This window comes from Hypomesus nipponensis, chromosome 19 (assembly GCF_054491055.1).
Source record: "Hypomesus nipponensis isolate SF chromosome 19, ASM5449105v1, whole genome shotgun sequence".
NCBI classification, from domain to species: domain Eukaryota; kingdom Metazoa; phylum Chordata; class Actinopteri; order Osmeriformes; family Osmeridae; genus Hypomesus; species Hypomesus nipponensis.
In genome coordinates, this window is record NC_140379.1 from 4,726,654 (window position 1) to 4,748,799 (window position 22,146).

The 22,146-nt window shown below is 49.0% G+C and overlaps 1 protein-coding gene across 1 annotated transcript in view; it reads left to right on the forward strand.

The window, feature by feature from the left end:
* Positions 1–16,972: 16,972 nt before the first annotated feature.
* The window catches only part of unc13c (unc-13 homolog C (C. elegans)), an 86,218-nt gene continuing 81,044 nt past the window's right edge, over positions 16,973–22,146 (forward strand). The window contains exons 1-3 of the mRNA XM_084682334.1: positions 16,973–17,264; positions 18,121–18,305; positions 18,457–18,588. The gene's annotated coding sequence lies outside the window, so the exon portion shown is untranslated. The remainder of the gene's footprint in view (positions 17,265–18,120; positions 18,306–18,456; positions 18,589–22,146) is intronic.

Sequence of the window (22,146 nt, forward strand, 5' to 3'; positions counted from 1 at the left end):
TAGCCTACATCTGATAACACACTTCTGCTCTGGAAAGTCCAGACACACACACACACACACACACACCTTGTTCTGTGACAGAGTGATGGATGGTGAGGTGTGATAGGGTCAACAGTGTGTAGCTCTTGTCTCTCCTTCAGTCCCAAGGCACAGCCAACCAAATCACATGCTCCCTTCAACAACCCTGCACCCTTTTTTACCTGAAAATTAGGCTTTTTATCCCTGACCACTGGAAATAAAAGAGCTGGATTTTTTTTTACAAGCTGTGATAATGTCTGGAAGGTGTGAATGTATATGGTTGATAGCACTTTCAAAGTTTGACAAGAAAAAAGCCATTACATTCATGTTTAAATGTCTCACAAGCATGATTCGAGCTGTTGCGTTAGCTGTTATGACCGGATACACAGTTGAATAAAATGTATTTGCTGCAGTCTTGAAGTGAGATGCAAACCGTGTGGACTGCTGAGAGTTGGATACAGTGACAGTAATCCATTATGTTTCGAGAACAGTTGGTGGTAGATGGTTTTTAAGAAGTCCAAGTGCGCTTGTTGTCCCTGTTGGAGAGACTGTGAACGATTTGGGTGTAATCGCCCAAACGAATGCGTACAACATGACGGCAGAATTTCCTCGTGTTTAATGAGCTCCTATGTGGAGCGAGCTTATCGCTAGATACAGTACCCAAATTGAACCCAACATTTGTTGCACATACTCAAATCGATTTCTCGACCCTATGCTTCCATTAAGTAAAAAGTCCTCCAGTCCTGGAATTGTGTGTGAGTATTGTTTGTTTGTGTGTGTGTGTCCCAAGTGAGTGCACTTTTTTACACAGCTACACTGTACCAACGAGGCTTGCCAAGCTTATACAAGCAAACGCAAACTTTCTGCTGCCCAGGATGAGGGCAACGTGACTTGAACATGATCTGTCAGCAGCCATGAATGTGTGTGGCCCAGGTCCAATTCTCCTGCTACTAGCGATGCCTTCCGACTTTGCTGTCTTTGTCTTAGGATAAAGCACAGAAGGAAGCGTTGTGGCAGGTTTGAAATGCTGCCTGCAAACGTTACGTGTGTGTTGTGTTGTGTGTCTGTGTGGTCACGGTTTTCTGTGTTGCAGGGCTGATTCTGAACTGTGATGGGAAGCGACACCTTTCCCTGGCAGTTAAAGTGCCTATGAATCACAGAACCCCTTCTTTCTCTCTTTCTCTCACTTTCTCTCTCTATCATTCTTTCTTCCTCTCTCTCTCTCTTTCTCTCTCTCTCTCTCTCTCTCTCTCTCTCTCTCTCTCTCTCTCTCTCTCTCTCTTTCTCTATCTATCTATCTCTCTTTCTCTTTCTCTCTCTCACACACACACACACACACCTTTCTTTGTCCAGGATAGGGGTGTAAGATCCTAGGAGTGATGTCTGTGACCTGCAGGAGAGAAATTGACATCTAACGGTACTCAACTCTCTAGAACTCTCTTTTTCTCTCTCCTTCTCTGTGTCTTTCTTTCTGTGCAGTGTTGTGTTTCATCACTGTGATGAATGTGCAGTTGAATACACAAGGGCTCATCACATCACAAACAAGGCCAGAAAACTGAAGGGATGTGTGTGTGTGCGTGTGTGTGCGCAGAGAGGAAAACTGTTCTAAAATAGAACCTCCTAAAGCAAGCAGTGGACAGCGCTGATAATCAGAACTGACATGTTACTGTGTGTGTGTGTGTGTTTGTGTGTGAGGGCACGGGGAAAGCCGCACTTTAGGGTAATTGTGTGTTTGTGCGTGTGTTAGGGCGAAGGGAAAGCCTACTCTAGGGCAGGTGAGTGTGTGTCTGCATGTGATTGATGTAAGGAGATGTGCTCTGTGTGCAGAAACACTCCCACCATCTCAGATTCTGCTGCTGGATTTCCCGTGAGTAGTGTTTCCCAGCACAGAGACTGTCACTTTTCTCGTGATTAATCTTGAGTTTCAGGGCACCAGTGCATTGTGTTTATCTTACCAGTTTGCTAGGTGAGTATCCCCGTGAGGTTATATTGAATTATTGACTGATTGATTGAGTTCAGAGTGCTGTTTCCCAGCACACAGACAATGGTTCCTTACTGCAGAGTAGTGTTCCCCAGAACAGAGATAATGCCGTTTGCTACTGAGTAGCATTTCTCACTAGTGTTGCTTGCTGCAGAGTAGCATTACCCAGCTAAACACAGTGGTGACTCTACAGAGTAGTAGACCCCAAATGAGTAGAAAAGACAATAATGGCTGAATACAGATTAGTAGTACCCAATTCAGAAATGAGAAAGTGTTACTTACTGCAGACTAATCGATGCCTCCAACTCTTCTAGTCTTACTTTCGGGAATGTCTCCTTTGTCTTCAGTCAGAGTTTGCCTAATTAGGGTTAAAGGGTAACTGAAGTGTCTTTAGTTGGAACCGTGTTTAAAACCTAGTTGAAAACGTCCTCCATTTATAACAAACTAAGCAGTGTGCACGAGGAGTATCAACATCGACATGTCCAGTGAGGAGATCTCTCTAACCCCGGCTGTAGAAAATCAAAAGGGTCTAAAGAATGGACTTTGCGCCCGGCCACGACACTCCACACAGTCCCTCAGGATTTAGATGATTTTCTAATGAGGTTAATGAGATTGGTTCGGACAGGACTGGAAGACAGCTCATATAACTTGAGTGTGCCGAAGGGCCATGTTTGAGAAGGGTCAAGGGTCAGGGGTTAGGGGTCAGTGGTTAGGGTTAGTGTGCTGTGCTGAGGTGGACGCTGGTGGATTGATCTTCCAGTCAGCAGTTCATTGATCAGAAGTAAATACTGATCTCAAGCCCCATCTCATTTGTCCAGATATTGACAGGCTTCACTTCTAGACACAGTGTCTGTTCGATGTCTTTTTATCTGCCTCTGTATCTCTCTGCCTCTGTCTGCGTGGGCTGATGTCGACTCGCAATCGAATCCGTTACTCCAGAAAAGCCCATCTTATTCTACGACTGTTCTTCCGGTCTGTACTACCTACAGTCAGTGGTTCTCATGACTCATTTGATTCCCACACACAAATACACACACACTGTTACTATAGGTCCCATGACTCATCCTGTGGAAGTGGCAGTTACACAGTGGGGCTTGTGTGTCTGTCTGTGTGGGTCTGGTGCAGTGAACATGGGATCCCGCATGATGCGTGACACCTCCCATCAGGATGAGCTCCCTGTGCTCCTCACCGTGTTCCTCCTGCCCAGAGCAACACACCTTCTATATTTACACTTTACACAGGAGCAACATGGCGTCATCCACCGCGCGCACACACACACACACACACAGACAGACACACAGTAGAAAATGTAATTACGAGAGAGGCCTGGGGGAAGCTGTATGCTTTCGTACATCCACTAAAGCCGATCCTCCACAGATGAGGCTATGTTTAGATGGCCGCTGCAGTAGCAGAGAGAGAGAGAGAGAGAGAGAGAGAGAGAGAGAGAAAGAGAGAGAGGGAGATAAAACGAAGGAGTGAGGGAGTGAAAGGGAGGGAGAGAGAGAGAAGGGCCACAGTATGTGTCTCTGGTAAAGAGCTCAAGAGAGGACCTGTGTGACTTTGTAGCGGAGAACAGCCGTGAGCCTCTCTGTATGTTTGGACCTCTGTTGGCCCCCTGTAGCTTTTGCTGTTTGCTCTCCTGAGTCTCTCTGCTAATGTACAGTGTGTCCCTGTTCACATTCAACATTTACACCAAGCCTATTTGCAGCCCATGCATGAATTTACATGCACAGAAAACGTACACAACATTGAAAATCTTCAACACCATAAGGCTGGGTTTGGATGAAAGCTCCACAGTAATGTTCCCTTCACTGTGTGTGTGGGTCAGAGTTTGTTGAAAGAAAGAGTCTCTGGGGATGGTTACTACAGGCTACGAGTTGGCTAATGTAGCTTATCTGCAGCAGACCTGGAGCTCAGGTTGGTGGTATCTTCTCCAGCTGTACTAGGAGCCTGTCTAAAAGCCTCCCTTCTCCCTCCTACTCGCCAAACTTCATTAAAGTGATCAGAATATTAATGACGTCCTTGTTTTATTCTTCTGATAAATCCTCTCTGAGGACTTGAGTGGTGCGTGTGTTTCATGTGTGTGTGTGTGTGTGTGTATGTGTGTGTATGTGCGCGTCCATGCCTTGTTGCTTAACGCATAGTGTTTATTTGCTCATGACTGTATTGTTATACGCCCAGCACAGTAGGGTGCCCCTTCTTATCACTACAGTGGATCTACTTTGATGTGTGAGTGTGTGTGTTTCTGTATGCTTCACCTATGCATCAAACCCTCGGGGGTTTGCATGAGACGTTGCCATGCTACACGTTAGTGTGTCTGTCCTTTGCTTCAGCGTTTACTGAGCCAGGTAGCCTACTTCCCCGGTCCCTCCTTCCTTGCTCAGAGGCAGGAAGCGGGGAAGATGATTCAGACGGCCAGGAAGTCGTAACACTTCATGTCTGTGTTGTAAGAGACTAGTGGGGTTGGGCTCTTGGTGTGCAGATGTATTTCCAAGGGACTGTCAGAAAGCTGAATAGATGTTTGGACCAGCGCCAGAATAATGATCGGCAAATGAGGGTAGAGACAAAGGGGGTTGTGAGTGTGTGTGTGTGTGTGTGTGTGTGTGTGTGTGTGTGTGTGTGTGTGTGTGTGTGAGAGTGTGTGTGTGTGCCACTGGGGAGGCCTCTATCAGAGCTGTCCCAAAGAGGCCTGGTTCTCTGAGGCGTGACCAGGTGTCGCTGTGCTGGGAGCCTGTCTGCACACCGCCCAGAATATTAACAACCCCGACACACACGGACACGCACACACGAGTACAAACACACACACTCACACGCACAGTCCTACACTCACTCACATGCAAAAGCAAGTACACGCTCACTCAACATATACGTGCACACTTTGCGCTCAAGTACACACACACACACAAATATATAGACACACACATGCATTCACATGCAGATGGATGCATGCATGCATGGCCACATTATGCACACACGTACACATGCATGCACGCAAAAAACATGGATTAGGATGCTCATTCTGTCTCCCACTCTTTCCGCCTCTCTCTCTCTCTATCTCTCTTTATCTTTCTCTCTCTCTATCTCTTTCTCCCTCCATCATGCCATAATATACTCAGTCTCTGCCGAGGAGGTTTTTCTCAGCCCTCGTTTTCTGTGTCTGATTGATGGAGGAGGGAGCAGAAAAACATTTGGCCTTCTCTTTCTTTTGCCAGGAGCTTCCTCCAGGGCACAGGCGCTCTCTCTCTCTCTCTCTCTCTCTCTCTCTCTCTCTCTCTCTCTCTCTCTGGCTCTCTCTCTCTCTCTCTCTCTGGCTCTCTCTCTCTCTCTCTTTCTGTCTTTCTCTCTCTTTCTTTCTTTCTTTCTTTCTTTCTTTCTTTCTTTCTCCGTCTCTCTCTTTGTCTCACACTCTCTCTCTTTGTCTCTCTTTGTCTCTCTTTGTCTCTCTTTGTCTCTCTTTGTCTCTCTCTCTCTTTGTCTCTCTCTCTCTTTCTTTCTTTCTTTCTTTCTCTCTCCGTCTCTCTCTCTCTCTCTCTCTCTCTCTCTCTCTCTCTCTCTCTCTCTCTCATTCTCTCTCTCTTTTTCTTTCTCTCTCATAGTCTCTCTCTCACACACACACCACATACGTGCACCTACATACAAAACAGGGAGACAAACGGGAAGGTGAAGGGAGATAGTGAGTGAGAGGTGGAGATAGCTAGGCACATGAAAAAACGGATGAAGGAGAGCGTGCGTGCGTCGTGTGTGTGTCTGTGTGTGTGTGTGGTTTGAGAGGCTGCCATGTGTTGTCTTGTGGAGTTTTCATCAGAGGAAGACAGCATTACTTCATTAGGGCCAGAGGCAGTAAGCCACAGATTACAGTAAACCCTGTGTGTGTGTGTGTGTGCAGTTGTGTGTCTGTGTGGGTGATGGGCATGTGTGTGCTTACAGTTGGTACATGTATATGTTAAATACAGTCCTAATCTCTACTGTAGGTTGGATTTACAAGACATCTCCCCCTATTTGAGATGAGTATTCATGGATTACTTTTATAGACGTGTGTGTGCTGGTCTGCATGTGTGTGCGTGTGAATGAAGTGTTGACTGCTGTGTGGGCAAAACAGCATCCCGTCATGTGACATTTCTTTATCTAGAACCTCCAAGCCTTGTGTGTGGTTTTCACGGCAACACCTCGGTAATCTCACAGCCCATAATAATCGTGTTGAATCCAAATGACAATCTTACTGCACACAGGGAAGCGTACCTAATAGGCATGGAATGTAAACATGGGATAGTGTGTGTGTTGCAGATGAGCGTCGGTCATGAATGCTGGAGTGGCCAAGTAGCTCCTCCGGGCTTTGTGAAACCATGATTGTGTTTGACTAATGATGTAGGCTAACGTCACTGTTCCTGGCCAATCTCAACTCATCATCTGAAGATCCCAGAACACAAAGACACGCACTACCATTTCACTTAACGTGACTGCATGAATCCCTCCCACTTACCCACTGTGACCCTAAACAATTGAAAAAATAGTTATTGATACTGTGTGGGTGTGTGTGCACGTGTGTGTGTGTGTACAGTACATTCTAGTTATTGATACTCTATTTAGTACTAGCTGGGGTCATTTCCCCTTCTCATTGATTTTCTAATGGAGATTTTAGTAAGGAGGAGCTGTGTGTGTGTGTATGTGTGTGTCTGTGTGTGTGTATGGAGGGGGGAGGTGTCTCTGATTGTGTGTCTCCAGAGGGGAGAGGTTAACGCGCCCTAATGCTATCTCAGCGTGTCATCTCTCCCTCTGTGGAGGGCCCTCTCAGTCAGGGTTTGGCCATCTAGGCCACATCCTGTCTTCATCTTCATAATGGCTGCCGCACGTGGACAAGCAAGCAGAGGCAACCCAGCATCAGTGGATAGAATTCCCTTCAAAGTCACCTTGAAAAGTCCCAGAACCTGGCCAAGGGTCATTCATCGATTACCGCGGAAACACAACACTGGCTAGTGTTGGGGGACGTTGGGGGGGACGTTGGGGGGGGGGGTCAATATGGGTATTTCATGTCTTTTAAAATGAAGCAATGGCTTATATTGACAGCGTTACAGAGTTTATTTGAGCTCTTCATTTCTCCCACCTGAGACGTGGCCATCTGGAACGGCCTGTTGTTCTGGCTTAGAAAAGCAGGAAGTCAAATCAAATCAAATTTATTTGTACAGCCCTTTCTACACGCAAGCATGTCACAGACGGCTTCACATATGCCCATAGAACTGCCCCTCAACCAACCTAAACCCTCTGGGAAGACAAGGAAAAACTCCCAGAAAAACTCCCAACGAGAGAAAAAATGGAAGAAACCTTGGGAGGAGCAATTCAGAGAGGGATCCCCTCCTCCAGATACGGTTGGTAAGAGAGAGGAGCAGAACACAAGCTAAACATAGTCATACAATGTCAATGGGTTTTGAAACACCAAAATCCGGAAGTGCCAGGAGATCCACACTGCTGGCCCATTCTCCTCCAAATAGCGGTTGGTTGGCTGCCTCCCACAGAAACCACACGACACCCTCTCAAGTGCACAACTCGGCCCTCACCTTAGTGATTCGATAATACACTCTTACACAGACACAAGCCACAGCTGCCGCAGCTCCTGTTTTGCCGCACATTCACGACAGGAACTCTTGGTGTCTTGCGTTATGCGTGACGCCTCTCGTTATGACCGGCAAGCCCGCGCATGACAGCGGTGATCCTTGATTTCCCGCGTGATACGCCTGAATGGTCACTGTCTTTTACAGTGTGTGTGTCCAGCATTTTTTACACTGTCGAGGACTAGCCATCACGTCTAATCTCCTCTAATCTGGAGTTATCCAGCTGAGGTTTGTGTGGGTGGTGCTTTATCCACTGGTGTGGGCAGTTGAAGATGAGGGACCGTGAAAATGCCAACCGACCGACGTCAGGCTTGAGGCACAGAGCTCCCACTGATGATGAAGAGGAGGATGAAGAGCTACAACCAACCAGAGCTGTGCTTGGGGCGCAGCACCCGCACTGATGATGAAGATAATGGATGATGATGATCACTGAGGAGGAGGATGATGACGACAAGGAGGAGGTTAAGGATGCGAAAACAACCTTTCCTTTTGATTGATTCTTCAGTGTTAATCTCATCCATCCAGCCAATAGATTTTCAATGATGAAATCCCATTGAGTTAAACTCTAGTGAGGGCGGGGGGGGGGGGGGGGGGGATTCGTTTATTGACAGCCGTGTCTGAACTTGAGTGGGAAACTGCAGCCCGTCCGGCTGATCCGACACGGCGAGTAACGCCTCGCCGACCTTCTCCATAGTGACGCTTCAGGTGTCTCTGCGTTGCCTTGGAAACGGAGTTACCTGTCGTGTCCACTGAGTCTCTCTGTCAGACGTTGACTCAGGCTGTCAGAGCCGTCCAGGAACAGCCTCCAGGCTCGGCTACCGCAGCCCCTCCCACTTTCTCCCTCTACTTCCTGTGAGTCCACATCGATGCAGTCTCACTAGTCACAACCACCGGGACAAACAGCCCCTTTATGGAGGTGAAAGATAAGGAGGGTGCAACCCTGACAGCTTGATTTTTCATTCATTCATTCATTCATTTTTTACATTAATCAATACTATTTAAATGATATTGAACTCTTTTTTTTTTCTATTTGGAACTGCTGCTCCCTTATGGCATCTGAGAATTCTCTGCTTTCTGTCAATATCATTCAGAATTCCCTGAGAGTGTGTGTATGTGCACAAGTGTGTATATGTGTATGTATACGTGTCTTTGTGTCTTTGTGTACATTTGTGTATGAACGTGTTTGTGTGTGTGTACTCGTGTGTGTGGGTATGTGTTCAGAGATGGAGCCAGGGGATAGGTGTCAATGCAGATAAGAAAATGGCGGTGCAGGACGGCGGTGCAGGGAGCTGTTTGAGATAAGACGTCAAATGAAAGAGACAGCGCTGTATTCAATTGAAACGACTCGGAGACGGTCGCATGTTCGCTTCCCAGATAAACCAGATCGTTTCTCTTGCAATTATTCTTGGAAATACATTGTTGGTGGGTTTTTTTCACCAGACACATCCGTTTACCTATGAAACCAGAGCAGCAGGAATGAAAAGACTGTAATAGAAATCGTTTTTTGGCAAGATTTTGGGAGGCTTCTGAATTGGCTGACAAAGATATTTGTTCAAAGGGCAACCAAGTGTCATTGTCTTAGGAAGAAGACGTGTGTTTGTTGCCTGGTGGAGAATCAAAGCCAATCTGGCAGAGACATGATGCCAAATTGCTTGTCACACCATGACTTTCTTTCACATGTTGCTACCGAGCGGGGATGTCTGGCTTCTCTCCCTCGGAGACCGATGACAGACAGGAGCCTCCGGCTGTGTCACAATCAGCGCTATCTCAGACAGATGCGGGCACGTCTTTCTCCTCACCTGCATCCTCCTCGCTTCCTCTCCTCCAACGCCTCCCTCTCACACTCACCCCTCTCTCCTACACACACCTACCTCGTATCGTTCTAACACCCTGACCACCACCTCCTCTTCTCAACCTCACATCCGGTACCCCCACCCCCCACCCCCCTGCCCCCTGCCCCCCAACCTCAGCCTCCCTCTCACCTCTTCTCCCTCTCTTCTCAGTGCAGGGGCTGTACCCAACGGATTGAAACACGAGATCGTATAAATCTGGCACCTCTTCTCTCCCTCTGCCTGCCAACAAGAAAGGAAACAGAAGGGTTAGAAAGAACCGGAAACCATATCTGCCAAATCCACAAGCTTTTTATTCATCTTCCCCCAATTGGGAACATCCTTCCTGAAAGTGGAGAGGTTTACACTCACCCTGAGTAGGATCACGAGACAAGCCTGTGAGGGGAGGGTTGGGGAGAGGGAGAGGGGCAGGAAAAGTAGGGAAAGGGAGGAGGGGGAGGGGGAGGAGGGGGAGGGGGAGGAGGGAGGAAGAAGGGGAGAGCAGAATCATTCTGATCCCTGGTATCAGATAGAGAGCAGAGGAAGGGTTCTAGTGCCTTCTGGTGTTCATTATATGGGTCCCTTGCTGGAGGAAAGGCTCCTGTAGTACTTGTTAGTGTGACTGCTGCCCTCTTAGGCTGAACCAGAAACATCTCACTACCTCAAACTATTCTCGAAACGGCCCCCTCTTTCCCTGAGCCCGAACCATCTCTCGCTCTCTTTCTATCTCTCGTTCTCTTGCTCTTCCTCTCCTGTTCCTTCTCTCCATCGTCCACTCGCTCTCCGCATCGTGGAAGAAATGGTGCCGGGGAGTAGTGTGCGGGCGTGTGTCGCCACGAGTTACTCGCAGCAGCCTTCATCGCTGTGGCATGCGTTCCCCAGGGTCCCCTGATGTTATGTAAATATCTTATTATCCTAAGGATGACGGCCTGTCGTCATCGTCCTTCATCATCATATCGTCTTCAGCCACCAACAGAGCAATCCTCCAGGTCACCTGACACCACAGCAAAGTGGAAATGGAAGACTAGAAAGGGATTGCATCGTTCATCTGCGGAACTCATGGTGATATGAGACCAACATGCTGGTTTACGGTCCAAACAAAGAAAGAATCTACGACTGACCGAGTTCCTCTTGTCACTTTCCTAAGCAGCCCCACAGCCTCCCCTTGGCTCTGTGTGTGCAGTGACCTCTGCTACTGTGTGTGGTGTCCTCACCAGTCACAGCCACAACACCAGCAGAGCTCTAGGAAAGCCCACCCCCCCCCCTCTCTCCCCCGACTGGGCTGAGGGGGGTTCGGAAAGGAACCAGGAACGTCCTCTCCCTGGGCTCTCGTCACTCGTTAACGCTTACCAACCCCGTAGAACCTGAAGCGCAGCTGTCTGGATCTGCTGGACCACACGCACACACACACACCACATACTCACACACGGACACACACACATCACACCACAAACACTGCCATGGGCTGCATGGGCAGAATCATGTTGTCTACCACACAAACCACATCATAAGAGACTGACGTGTCCCCGCCTACTGCTTGTAGAGAAACACCGTTTTCAGCCTAACTGCCTCACCATTTCCCCTTAATACTTCAGTGCACAGCAGTGCCATTGAGAGGGAAATGGGTGCCAACCCCCACAGCCATAACATCTTCAGTGCAGCCCCCGCACATATACAAACCCAGTCCACACACAGACCGCAGTGCAACCGATTGTAGTGTGCTGAGTTGGTATTCTGATTGAATTCCAGATCTCTAGTTTCCAGCCGTGTGACCTTGCTGTGACAGAAACCACCAAGCAGGATGTTTGTCTAGAAAGAGAACACCGTCCCACCTGACCCCTGACCTCTGATTCATCACAAGACTCACCGGAACGACCGCAAACACAGGACAGGATGTCGTACAGTACACCACGGATGGCACATACATGTCAGTCTGGCTCAAGCTCTATTGACCAGTGCTATACATGTGTGATCAACCTTAGGGGTTCAGCCAAGCGTGTCAGGAGATGAGGAAGACAAAGCGGGATGTTCTGAGCACGCTCAGTGACGCCCCCTGGTACGCGTGGTTGGCCGCGGGTCATACCCGTATGTATGGAGCGGTATGTGGGGTCAGAGGCTGGGGAGGTATAGGATGATGAGGTGGGTGGCGATGCTGAATGGCAGTCTCTGGTCCTCGACGTTCGTGTGAGGTCTGTTCACGGGTGACTCACGCTGGCCTCCCGCCGAAACCGCAGTTTGAAGTTCCGGTTGATGGATGCACGAATGTCTCCGAATTGTTCTCTTTGGTTCATCGTGCGCCAGGTTTACATCTGACCTCCCGAAAATGACACTGTTTTCCATCACAGCTCACCTGGCTTCTGTCTCTGCGAAGTAATCCGTTTAGCATTGTAAGTGTATGCATATTTATTCAGCTTCCTTCACAGACAGATGGGGGATATTTGTCTATTTGACCGCAGGTTTTCTATATTCCTCCCAGAAACGTATTCATCAGCCGTGGAGGATGGTTGGTGTCCTGAAAGCTCTCATACAAGGAATTTCCCTCACAGCAAAACACTTGTGCACTGAACTCTCTCCCTTCCTCAACAGTATCCAGCTGTGTGTGTGTGTGTGTGTGTGTGTGTGGGGGGGGTTGTGTATGTGTGTGTGTGTGTGTGTGGGGGGGGGGGGGTTGTGTATGTGTGTGTATGTGTGGGTGTGCGTGCGTGTGTATGAATGACGTAGACCTGTAAGATTCCTGCCGTGCTGTGTGTTTCCCTCAAGCTCCACAGTAGATTATCTCCCTTCTGATGAGGTATCTGGGTGTACTTCTTAACCTGGGGGGGCACTGAAAGCAGCACGTACAGCAAGACATTCTGTGTTTTTTCTTCTTTTTTTAATCTTTTTGGGGCATTTCTTCTTTTAATATTTTCATAGTGAAACGGGAGACAGGAAATGTAGAAAGAGGGGATGACACATAACAATAGCCCTGTGCTGGATTCAAACCCCAGACCACTGTGGTAAGGCCTTAGCCTGATCCGGTGAGTTGCCGGGCAGCCCTTCTGACCCTTGATATGCTCTAGTAGGATCTGGTGCAGGAAGACAGCGAAACGTCGCCCTTGCTTTGCCAGCTTCTTCCATGCCCATGGCCACAAGCTTCGTGGGTCAGAGAGAGGCTACCGAGGATGAGGTCAGGAGGTCTTTGGGGTCTGGGGGTCTGGGGGTCTTGAGCTGAGGCCTGGGATTTACATATTAGATATTTAAATATTAGAATATGAGTAAAATACTAGAAAGCTCTATGTGCTCTGTGCTCCAATGTACGCAAAAATGAGAGAAGCAGTGAGAGAAATAATTGCCTACACTGCTGAGATTTGTGTATTTGTAAGCAGATTAGTTTACCTCTGGGTGCACAGTGTATGCACACTATCTGTGTACTGGATGCTTGTTTGTTGGGTGCTTCCTTTACAGTAAATAGCAGGGATTACGTAACAGGTTAGCTTTTGTGCTTACTGTTTTTTGGGAGAACTTAGAGGTTGTTACGCAACCATTCCGTTGGAGTAGGATTTAGGGTGCATGCATGAGTGCACATCCCTGTGTACGCTGTTTGCACGCTCGTGGACGTGTGTGATGAGCAATGGGTGTGTTGGTGTTTGTAGGTGGACAGTTGTGAGACCATGTGACATCGTCATTTTACAGTGGCTTTGTGTATCTCAAGCATTGGTTGACTGGGTAGCGTAACTCACTAAATCACACTTATTTACCATGACATAACATTTTAGTCGACCCTTTTCTCCAAAGTGCATACAGAAAGAACAGCAGAAGATCAAGGTTCATAAGTAGACTCTTCTGGAAAAGTACTTCTCCTGTGTTTGTCTGCTTGTCTGTCTGTGTGTTCGATAGCACGTCTACTGCACGTGTATGTGTTTGTTGTTTGATAGGCTCAAAACTACGGGGGACAATACGAGTGGTGACTGCTCTGTCCTGCCATTGGCTGTTTACATTGTCCATCAACAACAGTGTGTTTGTTTGCTATGTATGTAGCTGTCTGGTTTCCTTGGTGATTGTTGTTTACCCATTGGTGATTAGTTTGAAAGTTATTTGGAAAGAAAATTGCAGGGGAAATTTGTTTCTGTTTCGTGTAATGATTACAAATTTCAGTCAATGAAAATTAGTTTGGTTTCGGTCCCCATGCATCACTAGCTTTAATTAGAACTGCTAAGAAGTCTTCAAATGATTAATCATAATTTAGAACTGTTTTGGCTGGGCTCGGCTATACACTCAAACTCCTAACACAAAGCCTGCGTGATGGTTACCGAGACAAAGCCATTACATGTAAGAGGACTTTGTTCGGTCCATCTTACAGTAAATGAGCTTGTTTGATTTAATTTGTCCTTACAGGTTTGTTTCGATAAACAGCAGTGTAAAGTGCACTTTGTGTGGGTTAGAGAGGAAGAGTGCTGGCTGAGAGAAGGTAGACACATGGCCGACCTCTGACAGGGCAAGAGCTGGACATCCACAAAGCCCCTCGACACTCATCAACACACCCACACACACACACTAGGAAGTGTTCTGTCCCAGTCCTCTGTGCTGGTCAACCAGCCATTTAGAATTCTGGCAACAGATTAGAGTACAGCTTACGGAGTGAGGGAGTGAGAGAGAGAGAGAGAGAGAGAGAGAGAGAGAGAGGGAGAGAGAGAGAGGGAGAGAGAGAGAGAGAGAGAGAGAGAGAGAGAGAGAGAGAGAGAGAGAGAGAGAGAGAGAGAGAGAAAGACAGGACTGGCGAGCGAGAGTCAGAGGGGCTGAGGGAGACAAGAAAAGAAAGGGAGAGAGTCCAAGGAGAGGTCAAAGAGAAAGAATCTCCCTGGAGACAGACAGACAGACTGAGAGACAGACAGACAGAGAGAGACAGACAGAGAGAGACAGACAGAGAGAGACAAACAGAGAGAGACAGACAGAGGGCAGGGCCTGGGCCAAAGCCCATGGACAGGGTCCGGAGTGATGCCATCTGTTACAGTCTCACCTCCCTCCATCTCTCCCTCCCTCTCTATTGCTTAGCTCTCCCTCGCTCCTCTCTTTCATCTCGCTCGTTAACATCTCCTCTCCTTCTGAGGCATCCTGGGTATTATCCATAAGCCTGCAGACACAGTGTTTAACTCTGTTCTGGTCCATTCCATCAAACACATCACAGAGACATCTGATAGGGTAGACTTTGGGATTTGTCTGGTAAGTCAACGGATGGTCTACAAAGCGAGATTTTACATGGCAATACGATGTCGCAGACCAAAGGATTGTCAGAGATAGGACGGGTGAGATTATAGGATTTTCTTCAGATAGAGTGCACATGAAACAGGACACGAGGGACAATGTCTGAACCTCTGTCTGGCCACTAACACAGTTTGCTCCCACTCTTGGCTGCTTTGTTTATAAACCAGCACATCGTTGAGACTATAATTATAGGGTGCAGTAAAACGCAGCGGCTGGTGAATGCTTATATATCCAGATATGGCTGCGCTGTCACACCAAAGAGAATGGATAGATTAATAACCCAGGTATGTTGTACCGCTGGAATAATTGGCCTCGGGGGAGGGGGGGCAGTGTATGAGTATGTGACTGTGTGCGACAGATTGTGACTGTGTGTGTGATGGTGAGTATGTGTGCGCGCAGAGGTATGGAAGCCTGGAGTGTGTGTGTGATTGTGCGTGTGTGTGTGTGCATGTCTGTGTGTGTGCCAGTGGCCACAGCAGGTAACTCACAGCATAGGCCCATTCATCACTGTGCTCCCGAAATATAATTAGTGTGTGGCAGTGACGACAGGCGTATTCTGTAACGACAGACACTTACAGCTTCATTCCAGAGTCGCTGCGTTCAGATGTAGACTGTTAGTTCCAATAAGTAGATATTCCTCCATCTGTTTGTGTGTCCCTGAATCACTACGTAAGCAAAAACAGAACTTTTTCTGCTTATCTCTATAAAAAAGAGGCCTTTTTAGTGAGTAAGTGCATGTAGTGGGTGGTTTAGTAAGTGTGTATGTGTGTGTCAGTAATAAGGGTCTGGTGGGTGCAGAATATTGTTTCCTAAGAGTCTCTGCCCGGGGGGACAGTTAAGTCCTAGTGGGCTCAGTGCTCACTGGTGCCTCCCATTAGGGGTTTCTGGTAAACAATTCAAAAAACATGCCATCATTTTCTATGGATTGCATGTGGGTGTCTTTAGGTGTCTTTTCTGAGTGTCTTCAGGTTTCAAGCAGGGTGTCGATACTGCAGTTTGTGTACATCCCCTCCCTTTCCCTTTCATGTTTTTGGATGTTGTGTAGTGCCATAACTCCATCCAGAGCCACACAGGGCTGTGTAGAGGGTCTGGTGCCACAAGGCCCCCAGAATGCTTTGTGGTGCCTTTTATCTCCCAGCATGCTTTGTTGCCGCTGTTATCTGGCAGCCACAGCTGCGGGACTGGGAGTAAACAGGAAGTAGCGTGCCCCTGACGTGTGCCAGCCAGCCGATTCTCCTTCTCTGCACTTAACTCCGGGCACATTCACATGTTAATCCTCCCAGCTCTGCCCTGCAATAGCAGCATGCATTTACACCTGAATGTGTGTGTGGTGTTGTGTTTGTGTGTGTTTATGTGCCTGCGGTACCTGGGTAACAGTGTCCTGTGCTAGCAGCTATTTCTGTGAGTAATTCAAAGTGATATATTTTTGTATTTGTTGTGAAGTGTGTAATTGGTGTGTGTGCGTGATGATTGTATATATTTTTTTTATAAGGTTGCCACATGTGTGTGTTTGCATGTGTGCGATTCTGTGATTCAGCTGGCAAGAGCGGGAGGGGTCATGGTCGATGAAGAGGAGGGAAGACACCAGGGTTCCTTCTGGCAATGTGCCCTCACATTCATATCGTGTGTGTGTGTGTGTGTGTGTGTGTGTGTGTGAGAGAGCCCTGGGTAAATCCCAGCCTGTGTCTGAATCATGCAGCTGTTTCTTTATCATCCCATGGAGGACCAATGAAGAGGCCAGCAGGTTCATGCCTTCCCTCTCTCCCATCATCTGATCCATTCATCAATCTGACTGCTTCCTGGACGGCAAGACAGACACAGATTGCTTTCATACAGAGCTTTTCCAGATGCCCAATACCTTTTGTGTTTTATGTCAGCCGGCTCAACTGCTGCTGACCTGAAGGAAGTTGTTTCCTATACCCAGCGCTTACAGTACAGGAAGTGTGAGCCAAGAAGATGGTGGGTGGGCTTATCCAAGGCCACATTTCATCACCTATACCGTAAGTGACAGCTGTCAAACTGAGCAACAGTGTGTATCCTAAAAGAAACGTGGCGTGGACATAGCCATAACGAGTTAGCATCAGCATTACAACATTGTTCATTATAATCTGACGACCCCCCCCCCCCCCCCCCCCCCATCTTTTCCTCCAGACTGAAGGCTAATCACAGTTCGTTAGGGTGTAAAACATCTGCAGTAACTGAGACAATTTGGCTCGGAGCTTCAGCTGGAGCAGAGAACATACAATGACTCTGATTTTAACGGTCACGTAACGGGTGCAAACACGCGAGGATGAGGGGAATGCTGGGTGGGTTCCAAAAGTTGCGCTGCGACTTATTTCAAGATGTTTAGCGAAGACGTGTGAATCTAGATTGCCAGAGCTGAGGCTTCCTAATGCATCCCATGTCTACCACTGGGACCATATCATATCGCAATTAAAAAGGACGTATAAAACTAGCAAAGTTAGTGCCACTAGGAAAGCTGCAAGCTAGCTAACGTTAGCTAGCAATCTGCTTCTGTACCAAAACTTCTAAGAAATCTCTTCAGCCCTCACGCCTCACCTCACCCAAGGTTGCTACGTTCCATCAAAGGTACGTTCTTGTGAACGATGACGATAGGCCACTTTAAGATGTAGCTAATGATATTATGTTACAGTACATCACATGGAGCTAATTGTACACTAATGTTGATTTTGTTACACGGTAAAGAAATGAGCTAGCCTAAACCTCGGCCTCGCCTCGCCCGGCCTTGGTCCCGACTCTTCAAAGCATTTGTCTTGGGTCGGTCTCAATACACTCATTACTTGGCATTGGTTTAGGTGGTCTTGACTACAACACTGATATTAGCACAGCTCAGGATATTAGGCATTTCGGAATTTTCTGACGCCACGTGTTGGTTCATCTGGATTGTACCAAGACATGGACATAGGTGTAGGTTGGACTCCTTGTTTTCTGTTTAATGCCCATAGCGTCTGATAGGTCGGATATGTGCACTGCAGGTTGAGACAGTGTGTGTAGTTTATAGGGGATTGGTGAAGTGTGTGTTTTATAGAGGGTTTGGCAGGGGGGAGGCTGAGAATGGATTTAGCTGCAATGCAGCAGGATTCCAGGGGGGAGGAGAGGAGTCTGGAGTTCTGGCAGTGAGTTCCAGACTTGTTTGATTGATCCCTTCAGCTTCCTTAAGACGTTCACATCTCTGCACTCCACACTTTTAGGCTTGACCCACCAACTGCCACAGCCTGCAAACGTTGCCCTTCCTCTCCCTTCCTCTCCCTGTCTTTTCCCGTTCTCCCTCTCTCCTTGTCTTTCTCCATCTTTATCTTTAGTCTCCCCTCTCGATTTCTCCACTCCTCCAACTCCCCCACCCTTCTCTCTCACCATCACTCTCTCCCTCTCTGAGCCCGGGGCCTCAGTAATAATCCATCTGCTCCTCTCCTCTCCCATCCAGGTGTTACCATGGTAGATATGATAATGGCGTCCCCCTGCTGGAGGCACGGTGGAGAAGGGCTCGGCTGGACCAAACCTAAATGAAAGTCACCTCTCTAGAGGCTGGCCTCCTTCGACGATGCGGACTGGCCCCGGACCGGGGTCCGTCCACAAACCGTTCACAAACGAACACAGACGTCTGACCGTGTGAGTATTGACTGTGGAAAGGTTAAAGTCAGCTGTCTGGTCCCAGCGTCTTGAGAGACAGGAATTGGACGTCTCAGCCGTGAGGAGTACTTGCAGGTGCGCTTCCTCTTGAGTCCTGAGTTCCCACTGTGTGCCTCGGTGTCTCTGACAGGCCCGGATTAAGAGGAAAGGAAGGCTCCCGTCCCTGACCTTTTCCAGCAGCGTAGCTTCTGTTTCCAGCAAATGTCAAAGGCTAACATCAATCCAGCGTCGATCACCTCCCGACCCCGGGGCAGCGCTAACGGTACGCGATCTCCTTTTTTGGAGAGGCGCTGCCATTCATAATCACGCTAGGGCACATACACACATGTAAACCCTCGCATGCACACAGACACACACCCTACCTCACATGCACACACACACACACACACACAGATATTGAAATATTGTATTTGCAGTGAGAATAGTTCATTGTGATCCTCATGCCTGCGGTAATACTCCTGTTCTGGGTCTGTCAGAAAAATAGGGCAGTGATGCTAGATACATGAGAGAGAAAGTAGGGAGGGGCAGAGAGAGAGATATGGACGGAGGGAAAGAAAGAGAGAGAGATGGACACAGGGAGAGAGAATGGGAGGGAGAGCGAGTGGGAGGGAGAGAGAGGGAGGGAGAGAGATAGAAAGATGGACTGAGGAAGGGAGAAAGAGTGGGAAAGAGAGGGAGGGAGGGAGCATTCTCCTGGGGCTTGGCTTCCTGTGTGTTGGCTGTTGGGTGTTAGCTGAAGCTCTTTCCAGTGAAGAGAGGAAGAGAGGGGAGGGAGAGTAGTTGGGAGGGAGGGAGAATAGGAGGGGGAGGGAGGGAGAGAGAGTAGGAGGGGGAGGGAGGGAGAATAGGAGGGGGAGGGAGGGAGAGTAGGAGGGGGAGGGAGGGAGAGTAGGAGGGAGGGAGAGAGAGTAGGAGGGGGAGGGAGGGAGAATAGGAGGGAGGGAGAGAGAGAGAGTAGGAGGGAGGGAGGGAGAATAGGAGGGAGGGAGGGAGGGAGAGTAGGAGGGGGAGGGAGGGAGAATAGGAGGGAGGGAGAGAGAGTAGGAGGGGGAGGGAGGGAAAATAGGAGGGAGGGAGGGAGAATAGGAGGGAGGGAGGGAGGGAGAGTAGGAGGGGGAGGGAGGGAGAATAGGAGGGAGGGAGAGAGAGTAGGAGGGGGAGGGAGAAGAGGAGGGAGGGAGGGAGGGAGGGAGAGGAGGAGGGAGGGAGGGAGGGGGAGGAGGGAGGGAGGGAGAGAAGGAGGGAGGGAGGGAGAGAGAGTAGGAGGGGGAGGGAGGGAGAATAGGAGGTAGGGAGAGAGAGTAGGAGGGGGAGGGAGAGTAGATGGGAGGGAGGGAGGGAGGGAGGGAGGGAGAGGAGGAGGGAGGGAGGGGGAGGAGGGAGGGAGGGAGAGAAGGAGGGAGGGAGAGACGTAGGAAAGATGGAGGAAAGAGAGAATGAGGGGTCTCAAAGCAGCCAGATGCTATTATGACAGTGGGAGCTTCGTAGTATAGGCAGCACGTCCCCAGACCCCATAATCAATTTGAAGCCATTATCTTCCCAATTTGCATATTGATGTGTGGATAGCTCTCTCAGGCAGTGAGCTTGACTAAGCAGAGCGAGAGCCGTCCATTTCCTCCCAGGGGCTGGGGTCACTCGTAAAACAAAAGTTCTATTTGATTCAAGAATTGTTTTTATTTATTGTGCTGTCCACCATTGGAGAGGATTTGGCAGGCAGTGTTGGTGAATCATCGTTTTAGTACAAATCTTGCCTGGGCTCCTGGCCGCAGTTGCTAACATGGCCAACAGGGGGCGAGCAGCAGCCGTGTGCAGCGCTGCCAAGCCCCCTCTCTCCCCTCCCTTTCACTCTCTCCCCTTAACTCCCTCCCCCATCACTCTTTCACTCACTTTCCCCCCACTGTGGCTCCATCCCTCCCAGTGGAACTACACATGTGATGGGGAAAGAAATGTGATTTAGCTGGAAGGCCAGACAATTAGTGGCTGTTGTGGAGGGACGCATGACACACATCTCAGCCCAGTTCGGGAGAGGGGGAGAGGGGGAGAGGGGGAGAGCAGAATGGAATACAATCCTTTTCTCTATTCAATTGCTCCTTCATCAAGCCTGGGAGACGAAGGCATGGTCTAGCGAGATCAGGACTCTCCATCTGTTATTTTAAAACAAATGCAATGCCTTTTTGTGTATATCCCAATTGATAATATATGCCTATATCATGTTGGTTCATTTTACGTTGTTCAGTGAATATTTTTAGTTGGTAAAATTTGCAGGCTGACGTTTTACACAGTAGAATTCATTGATGAATAATTTGCATCCCAAATGAGCAATTATGTATGATGAAATTCTGTTGAGAGTCATAACTGGATGTTGTGTGTGTGCGTGTGCATGTACAATGTATGAGTGTGGTTAGCAGCTATAGAGGGTGTGGGAGAGGGATTGGGAAGAGGAGGAAAATGATGATGGATTCAGGGAGGGAAAGAATGCTTTTCGGTTGGAGGCTGACTGAGCTTATGAATGTAAGTGGGAGGGAGACGTGCATGCTCTGTGTGTGTGTGTGTGTGTGTGTGTGTGTGTAAATGTGCACGTGTGCATATGAGAGCGGAGAAAAAGCGTGCACACACACACACACGCACACACATCCTTGTCTTTACCCATCCCTAGCTGAAACACAACCCCTCCACCTTCCTCGTACTATCTCTCTCTCTCTCTCTCTCTCTCTCTCTCTCTCTCTCTCTCTCTCTCCCGTCTCCCTCTCCCCCTACTCTCTCCAGGGTCTCGTATTTGTGTGAGCGGCAGCTCTGAGCTCATTTCTCTCAGCCCTGCGCAGTGAGCAGAGGGAGAGAGAGACGCCGCTCGTGGAGCTCTCTCCAGTGAGACAGGGGGAGACAGACGCTCTGCGAGCCCAGCAGCAGACCACCCCAGCCGGGCAAGGAGCAGCGGCACCGTCCCTCTCCTCCGTCGGCATCGCCTCCTGTCTGCAGGCTGCTCCCAGAACCAGACGCTTGCGTGCTGCGCGCGTGCGTGCGTGATCGGCCGCCGCGTGCGTGCGTGTGTGCGAGCCGAACGGCTCGGCTTGCAGAGCGAGGAGGGGGAAGCGGGAAAAGGGGAGGGAGTTGGCGGGCCAGCTTCGGTCGGCGTCTCATCGCACCGCCAAGCTCGGGAGAGACAACGAGAGGAGGGAGGAGGCGGAAAGGTAGCATGGAGGAGAGGCGCGAGTCGGAGGTAGGGCTGTGGAATGTGGCGTCAGATGGACGGAGAGCGACGCTGTGAGCTGTGGCATTAGCAGGCGGGCAGCTGCACACGGGGCTGCTCTCTCACTCCCCTCCCAACCGGCACGCCGTCTCTCTCGCTCTCTCTCTCTCGCTCGCTCTCTCTCTCGGTTGGGTTCTCTCCTGCAACCGTCTCCCGTTGGGATTAGCTTGCACAGATCGCCGCTTGGCAGACGTCGTTCTTCAGCCGCGCCAAACAAGAATTCACGTATGTACAGTGTGCGTTTGATGCTGGAGTTTGCGTGTGCGCGGGCGTTGATGTGTGCGTGTGTGTGCATGCGTGCTCTGTGCTTGAGTTGGTGTCATTCTTCTTGTTGCTTCCCTCTCCCTCTCCCCCCTCCCCTCTCGTTCGAGAAAATCATCCCCATTGTGGAGAAGGATTTTAGAATGATTTGCAGTGGTGATATTGATAAGATCTCCCCACCCCTCCATTCCTGGGATAAAAATCATTACAGATTTATCAATTCCCTTTCCATCTCTCATTTTCCTCTCTCATTTATCGTCTCTCGTATGGTGTTTTGCATATTCAAAGCATGTGAGCAATGCTGTTTGGATC